The sequence below is a fragment of the Dendrobates tinctorius genome, unplaced genomic scaffold (genome assembly GCF_039654945.1).
Source record: "Dendrobates tinctorius isolate UK_male_01 unplaced genomic scaffold, ASM3965494v1 ptg000178l, whole genome shotgun sequence".
NCBI classification, from domain to species: domain Eukaryota; kingdom Metazoa; phylum Chordata; class Amphibia; order Anura; family Dendrobatidae; genus Dendrobates; species Dendrobates tinctorius.
Genome location: NW_027361845.1, coordinates 1,727,373 through 1,736,457, shown reverse-complemented (window position 1 = coordinate 1,736,457; position 9,085 = coordinate 1,727,373). Strand labels below are relative to the sequence as shown.

Genomic DNA, 9,085 nt, shown 5'->3' with positions numbered 1-9,085 from the left:
TAATACATCCTAGAATTGCATTTGCCTTTTTTGCTGCTGCATCACACTGTTGACTCATATTCAGTCTGTGATCTATTAGTATACCCAAGTCTTTTTCACATGTGCTGTTGCTTAGCCCTATTCCTCCCATTCTATATATGCTTTTTTCATTTTTATTGCCCAGATGTAGTACTTTGCATTTCTCCCTGTTAAAAACCATTCTGTTAGTTGCTGCCCACTTCTCCAGTTTATTTAAATCTTTTTGAATCCTCTCTCTCTCTTCTCTAGTATTAGCTATCACTCCTAGCTTTGTGTCATCAGCAAATTTAATCAGTTTACCCTCAATTCCTTCATCTAAATCGTTGATAAAGATGTTGAACAATACAAGGCCCAGGACAAAGCCCTGTGGTACCCCACTTGAGACATTCTTCCAACTGGATGTGCAGCCATTTACGACCACTCTTTGGGTCCGATCACTAAGCCAGTTATGAATCCACCTAACAGTTGCCTTGTCCATTCCATACTTAGTCATTTTTTCAATAAGGATTGTATGAGAGACTTTGTCAAATGCTTTGCTGAAGTCAAGATATACTATATCTACAGCATTTCCTTGATCCACCCAATCAGTAATACCATCATAGAAGGAAATTAAATTAGTCTGACATGACTTATTAGTTACAAACCCATGCTGACTCTGTTTAATCACTTCATTCTTATCCAGGTATTGACATACATGTTGTTTAATAATTTGTTCAAAGATCTTTCCTGGTATAGAAGTCAGACTCACCGGCCTATAGTTGCCTGGGTCCACCTTCTTCCCCTTTTTGAAGATAGGAACAACATTTGCTCTTCTCCAGTCTTCTGGCACTTCTCCTGTTCTCCAAGAATTTTCAAAGATTATGGAGAGGGGTTCAAAAATTTCTTCTGCTATCTCCTTCAGTACTCTGGGGTGTAATTCATCTGGACCTGGAGACTTGAATTCATTTAGGTTAGCTAAGTGTTTCCTCACTATCTTTCTGTTTATAGATATCCTGGATTCTTCTATTCCCTTAATAGGACAGTGAATAACAGTTGATGTTACATTTCCTTTCTGAGAGAAAACAGATGCAAAATAGGAATTTAAAAGTTCAGCCTTCTCAACATCCTGTCTTACCATTTCATCATTTTCATCCTGTAAAAATCCTATAGCATCTTTGACTTTTCTTTTACTTTTGACATATCCCCAAAATCCTTTATTATTGCTTTTGACATCTCTTGCAAGCCTCAATTCATTTTCAGCTTTAGAAAATCTGATTTGTGCCCTGCAGGTTCTGCAGACAGCATTATATTCTTCTTTAGATATGCCTCCCTCTTTCCATTTTATAAACATTTTTTTCTTCCTTTTTAGCATGTGCTTAAGTTCTGTGTTCATCCATCCTGGTTTCCTTAAATGCTTCCTATTCTTCCCTCTTTTCGGAATTGTTAACAACTGTGCTTTGAGAATTTCATTTTTCAAGATTTCCCATCCTTCCTGGACATTTTTGTCTTTAAGGATATCCAGCCATTGAATCCCTCCACTTCTCTTTCTGAATCCCTTAAAATCTGCCTTTCTGAAATCTAACCTTGACGTCTGAGTCTTCACAGGTCTTCCGCCTCTAGTTATCCAAAATTCTAAAATAGCATGGTCGCTACCTCCTAGGGTCCCAGCCACTTTTACCTCCTCAACCATTTCCTCCCTGTTTATAAGGATTAGATCCAAGGTAGCAGTTCCCCTTGTTTTCTCCCTTACCTTTTGGAAGATAAAGTTGTCAGCAAGAGAGGATAAGAATTTCCTTGACCTGTTAGTTTTGCCTGAGAGAGATTCCCAACAAATGTCTGGATAGTTGAAATCTCCCATGACAACTATGTCATATTTTTTGGAGAACTTGGCCATTTGATGCATAAAGAGTTCATCCATATCTTCAGCTTGCACAGGCGGCCTGTAGTAAATGCCTACAAAGGTGTCCTTTCCATTGTTCTGTCCTTGTATTCTTACCCAAACAGTTTCCACAGAACTCCCAGTCTCTGAAGCTTCAATCTCTGTGCAGATATACGCGTTTCTAACATACAATGCGACACCCCCTCCTCGTTTATCAAGTCTGTTTCTTGCAAATAAGTTGTATCCTTCTAGCCTTGTATTCCAATCATGTGTGTTGTTCCACCAAGTTTCAGTGATTCCAATGACATCATATTTCTTTTCCTGTGTTAGTAGTTCCAATTCTCCTTGTTTGTTGCCCATGCTTTGTGCATTAGTATAGAAACATTTTAGTTTGTGATTGGTTTCTCTTTCTCCAATATTTTTATTAATTAGATTCTTTAGTCTTTGTTTTTCCTTTCCACTTCTAATAGCAGAGTTCTCAATAGCATTTGTCAGGTGTATGGCTTTTTCTGGTCTTTTGCTTCCCTTCCCATGTTGTTCTAGTTTAAAGCTCTCCTTACTAGTGTAGCAAGGCGACTTCCAAATACCTGCTTTCCAGTCTTCGTAAGGTGCACCCCATCTCTAGCAAGTAGTCCATCGTATAAGTAGTTCACTCCGTGATCCAGAAATCCAAATCGTTGCTGACGGCACCATCGACGTAGCCAGTTGTTCACCTGCAGAATCTTATTCCACCTCCTTGTTCCATGGCCATCCACTGGGAGGATGGAAGAGAAGACCACCTGCGCTCCCAGTTCTTTCACTTTCTTGCCTAAGTCTTCAAAGTCTCTGCAGATGGTTTCCAGGTCGTTTCTTGCGGTGTCATTTGTCCCCACATGTAGTAGCAGGAATGGGTAGTCATCTGTAGGTCTGAAGAGTCCTGATATCCTGTCAGACACATCTTTAATTTTTGCACCTGGAAGACAGCACATTTCTCTTGAAGTTATATCCGGTCTGCAGATAGCGGCCTCTGTTCCTCTCAACAGGGAATCTCCCATGACCACCACTCTCCGTTTCTTCTTCACAACATTTTTCTTTCTCCTTCCAGGAGGACTCTGAAGGCGTACAAGGTTGCTGTTTGTTGGCAAAGTCTTATCCTGATGTATTTCTTCATCGTTTTCCTGCGTGAGAGCCTGGTACTGGTTTCTGAGCAGTATGGGTGCTGACTGCCTCCTGATCCTCCTGCTTCTCTGGGTCACATGTCTCCATTCCTCTGTTTCTTCAGGTGCACTTCGAATTTCTTCTCTTTCTGTAACATGAAGAGATAATTCTGCTCTGTCCAAGAACTCTTCACCTTCCTTAATGATCTTCAACGTAGCCAACCTCTCTTCGAGATTTTGCAACTTTTCCTCCAACAGGGTCACAAGCTTGCATTTGTGGCATGTGAAGTTTGGCTTTTCCACTGGTAAATCTGTGAACATGTAGCAAGAAATGCAGCTCACCAAATGGCTCCTGGCCTCTTCCATCTTGAGATTTCTTAAAAACGATGAAAGATGAGCCCCTATATACAAGAAATGCTATAGTACTACCTTATCCACAAGATTAAAACTACTATAATACTGCTTCTTAGTATATAACTACTACAAATACTGCTCCTATGTACAAGAATACAACTACTATAACACTGCCCCTATGTACAAGAATATAACTACTATAATACTGCTCCTATGTACAAGAATATAACTACTATAATACTGCCCCTATGTACAAGATTATAGCTACTATAATACTGCTCCTACGTACAGGAATATAACTACCATAATACCGCCCCCTATGTACAAGAATATAACTACAATAATAGTGCTCCTATGTACAAGAATATAACTACTATAATACTGCCCCTGTGTAAAAGAATGCAGCTACTATAATACTGCTCCTATCTACAGGAATATAACTGCTATAATACTGCTCCCTATGTACAAGAATACAACTACTATAAAACTGCCCCCTATGTACAAGAATATAACTACAATAATACTGCTCCTATGTACAAGAATATAACTACTATAATACTGCCCCTGTGTAAAAGAATATAACTACTATAATACTGGTTTTATGTACAGCAATATAACTGCTATAAAACTGCCCCTATGTACACGAATACAACTACTATAATACTGCTCCTATGTACAAGAATATAACTACTATAATACTGCCCTCTATGTACAAGAATATAACTACTATAATACTGCTCCTATGTACAAGAATATAACTACTATAATACTGCCCCTGTGTACAAGAATATAGCTACTATAATACTGCTCCTATGTACAGGAATATAACTACTATAATACTGCCCCCTATGTACAAGAATATAACTACTATAATACTGCCCCTATGTACAAGAATATAATTACTAGAATACTGTCCCCTATGTACAAGAATATAACTACTATAATACTGCCCCTATGTACAAGAATATAGCTACTATAATACTGCCCCTGTGTACAAGAATATAGCTACTATAATACTGCTCCTATGTACAGGAATATAACTACTATAATACTGCCCCCTATGTACAAGAATATAACTACTATAATACTGCCCCTATGTACAAGAATATAATTACTAGAATACTGTCCCCTATGTACAAGAATATAACTACTATAATACTGCCCCTGTGTACAAGAATATAGCTACTATAATACTGCTCCTATGTACAGGAATATAACTACTATAATACTGCCCCCTATGTACAAGAATATAACTACTATAATACTGCCCCTATGTACAAGAATATAATTACTAGAATACTGTCCCCTATGTACAAGAATATAACTACTATAATACTGCCCCTATGTACAAGAATATAACTACTATACTGCTCTTATGTACAAGAATATAACTACTATAATACTGCCCCTAAGTACAAGAATATAACTACTATAATACTGCTCCTATGTACAAGAATATAACTACTATAATACTGCCCCTATGTACAAGAATATAACTACTATAATACTGCCCCTAAGTACAAGAATATAACTACTATAATACTGCCCCCTATGTACAAAAATATAACTACTATAATACTGCCCCTATGTACAAGAATATAACTACTATACTCCTCTTATGTACTATACTGATTTGTATGTAGAAGGAAATAACAGAAATGCAGAAAAGGTATGATTTTCGTTGCAACTGTACAAAACTTGGGCTCGTCCGGGATTTGAACCCGGGACCTCTCGCACCCAAAGCGAGAATCATACCCCTAGACCAACGAGCCAACTGGAACTGTTCACAGATCTTCTTACTTGTATTTGCACAGCTGTCAGTCACCTGTTCTGTACCTGACTCATCATGAACTTTTTCCTCAGTACCCACAATCAGTCCCGGATTTCTCATACACAGGACATTATGGCACCTGTTGCACCTCACTGAATATAACGAAGTCACAACTTTCAGCTGGAGTCATTGGCCATTTTTAAGGTCATACTCAAACCACATCTAGTCTCCCACCTCCTCAAAAGAAGAAATCTTCCTGAGTTAAAAGCAGGTTTTGGGAGAAGCTTTTTTCAGGGGTCCGTGATATTTTTCTTTATCCCTAGAAGTACACTGCTGTGTATCTAAGGCCTGTTTCACACATCCATTTGTGTCCATCAGTCAAAATCCCCCGTTTTGCAAAAAAAACGGATCCGCCATTTTTTTTGGTGGATCTTTTTTTTCCCATTAAGTTGCATTACCGTTTTTTTGCGGATCCGCCAAAATTTTGATGTCCGCCAACATGCCCGAACGGACCATGAAACGTTTTTTCGGGCGGCAGGATCCGCAGTTCTCACTGCGCATGTCCGAAAGACTTCACTCAGCTGCAAATTTAACCCTAATCTCTGTTCTAGCGGCTGAAAAATTCTCTCTCTCTCTCGCAGCGGTTCCTTTAAAATTCTTCCTTTGACGGATCCGTTAAAATAACGGTCCGGTGACAAACGTTGTGGTCAGTACAGGAACGGATCTGCTATCCACCATTTTGGCGGATTTTGACTGACCAAAACGACTGATTTGTGAAACAGGCCTAAGCTGGTAATGTGGGAGGCTCTGGGCTGTGCTCGATGCATTAAGACTTGTGCTCCACTAACGAGCCTTAAAGGTTTTCTGTCAGTAGGATCAACTCTCTTAAGTGGTATATATGGGCACGCAGGCCATAGGAAGCGGAATATAAAATATCTTGAGGTCTGATGAATGGTTTCTGAGAAATCAACATTTTTTTCTTGTAGGCAAATGAGCTGTAAAGATCTCTGTGCCTGATCTCTGAGGTGGATTTTCCCAAGAGAAATCCTCTGTAATTTTGAAACAAATCAGCAAGTGTAATGTGGATTTTGCTGCATATTTCATTACTGATAAATAGGAAGGAGGGAAATTTAGCAGCAAATATTCTCCTTCCAGGTATATGTGTCCCCCATCCTGGTATATATATTTCCCCCATCCTGGTATATATATTTCCCCATCATGGTATATATGAACTCCATCCTGGTATGTATCTATCTCTCATCTTGGTATACAGTCATGGCCAAAAGTTTAGAGAATGACACAAATATTAATTTTTACAAAGTCTACTGCTTCATTTTTTCTAATGGCAATTTGCATATACTCCAGAATGTTATAAAGAGTGATCAGCTTAACAGAAATTACTTGCAAAGTCAATATTTGCCTAGAAAATTAACTTTATCCCCCAAAACACATTTCAACATCTTTGCAGCCCTGCCTTAAAAGGACCAGCTGACATAGTTTCAGTGATTGCTCCATTAACACAGGTGTGGGTGTTGAGGACAGGACTGGAGATCAATTTGTCATGATTAAGTAAGAATGACACCACTGGACACTTTAAAAGGAGGCTGTGGCTTGGCATCATTGTTTCTCTTCTGTTAACCATGGTTATCTCTAAAGAAACACGTGCAGTCATCATTGCAATGCACAAAAATGGCCTAACAGGGAAGAGTATCGCAGCTAGAAAGATTGCACCTCAGTCAACAATCAATCGCATCATCAAGAACTTCAAGGAGAGAGGTTCCCTTGTTGCCAAAAAGGCTCCAGGGCACCCAAAAAAGACCAGCAAGCGCCAGGACCGTCTCTTAAAAGTGTTTCAGCTGCGGGATCGGGCTACCAGCAGTGCAGAGCTTGCTCAGGAATGGCAGCAGGCAGGTGTGAGTGCGTCTGCACGCACTGTGAGGCGGAGACTCTTGGAGCAAGGCCTGGTCTCAAGGAGGGCAGCAAAGAAGCCACTTCTCTCCAGAAAAAACATCACGGACAGACTGATATTCTGCAAGAGGTACAGGGAGTGGACTGCTGAGGACTGGGGTAAAGTCATTTTCTCTGATGAATCCCCTTTTTGATTGTTTGGGACATCTGGAAAATGGCTTATTCGGAGAAGACCAGGTGAGCGCTACCACCAGTCTTGTCTCATGCCAACTATCAAGCATCCTGAAACCACTCATGTGTGGGGTGGCTTCTCAGCCAAGGGAATGGGCTCTCTCTCAGTCTTGCCTAAAAACACAGCCATGAATAAAGAATGGTACCAGAATGTCCTCCAAGAGCAACTTCTCCCAACCGTCCAAGAGCAGTTTGGTGATCAACAATGCCTTTTTCAACATGATGGAGCACCTTGCCATAAAGCAAAGGTGATAACTAAATGGCTCAGGGAACAAAACATAGAGATTTTGGGACCATGGCCTGGAAACTCCCCAGATCTTAATCCCATTGAGAACTTGTGGTCAATCATCAAGAGACGGGTGGACAAACAAAAACCTTCAAATTCAGACAAAATAAAAGCATTGATTTTGCAAGAATGGACTGCTATCAGTCAGGATTTGATCCAGAAGTTGATTGAGAGCATGCCAGGGAGAATTGCTGAGGTCCTGAAGAAGAAGGGTCAACACTGCAAATATTGACTTGCTGCATTAACTCATTCTAACTGTCAATATAACCTTTTGTTACTCATAATATGATTGCAATTACATTTCTGTATGTGATAAAAACATCTGACAAACACACATAAAAACCAGAGGCCAGCAGATCATGTGAAAATATAATATTTGTTTCATTCTCTAAACTTTTGGCCATGACTGTATATATTTCCTCCTTCCTGGTATATATGTCCCTATATCCTCCATCCTGATATATATATGCTCCCCTTCCTGGTACATTTGTCTCTTATCCCGGGCCCTTTGCTGGTATATATAGCCCCCGTCCTGGGACCATCTTGGTATATATGTCCCCCATTCTGCTGCTGTTCTTTAATGCAAAGAAATAAATGATTATACTCACCTGCCCTCCGCTCCCCCATCACACAGACTCTTCTTCTGGAGCCAATGCTACCTTCAGCATGCAAGCGACGGGAGCGCCTGTCGTCACAGCCATGCATCTTCAATCATGTGAACGTCGACATCAGCTTCCAACCTCTGATTGGCCGGCAGCGTGTATTGCAGCCACAGATGTTGCTGGTGTCTGCGCCACCATGCACTTTAGCTGATCGTGCGTCCAAACCAGTTGAAGTTTGAGTTGGCATCGGTGTCCCCCCCACCCTCACAGGCCGGTAGCAATCTCTGCGACCACAATCGTTACACCTCTGCTCATCGGTTTTTATCGCACTGGGAGAAATATAAACAGTTTCTACACCTTTTCCCTTCTGACCCAGTCAGATGTCATCCGACTGTGGTCCTACGGGAGTGTTACCTACAGTTATTATACTGTCATCTATCCTCTAGGTGGTAATAAATCCTTCTGATTACAATCCGATTACAATGGCAAAAAAACACCATGCGCTGCAGCTTGTACTGAACACTGGGAGGAGGTGCAGTGAGGAGCGATCATACGAGTTCAGTGAATACAGATTCAACAGCAAATTATCTTTATTTTACACCACAACACACAAAATATGAGTCTAACAACAGGTAGCGTGGCCGAGCGGTCTAAGGCGCTGGATTAAGGCTCCAGTCTCTTCGGGGGCGTGGGTTCGAATCCCACCGCTGCCAGAGTTGTTTTATATCAATATTTACAGTAACTGATCATATTTCAGTGTATGATATTCATACATAGTTATGATTAGAATATGCCTTACTCAATTATTAACTTTGGTACAAAAGTGATCAGATATATCTACAATCTATATTTAGTATTTTTCATGTTTATGCATCGGTCCTCCAGTAGGTGGCAGTATAGCCACATAGAACTCACAGACAT

The 9,085-nt window shown here is 40.3% G+C and overlaps 2 non-coding genes across 2 annotated transcripts; one reads left to right on the top strand and one right to left on the bottom strand.

Annotated features, from left to right (window-relative positions):
• Nucleotides 1–5,066: 5,066 nt before the first annotated feature.
• TRNAP-UGG (transfer RNA proline (anticodon UGG)) lies at nt 5,067–5,138 on the bottom strand. The gene has a single exon. It is a non-coding gene; the product is annotated as a tRNA-Pro (tRNA).
• A 3,657-nt stretch (nt 5,139–8,795) lies between these two features.
• On the top strand, nt 8,796–8,877 carry TRNAL-AAG (transfer RNA leucine (anticodon AAG)). Its single transcript has one exon. It is a non-coding gene; the product is annotated as a tRNA-Leu (tRNA).
• Nucleotides 8,878–9,085: the final 208 nt, after the last annotated feature.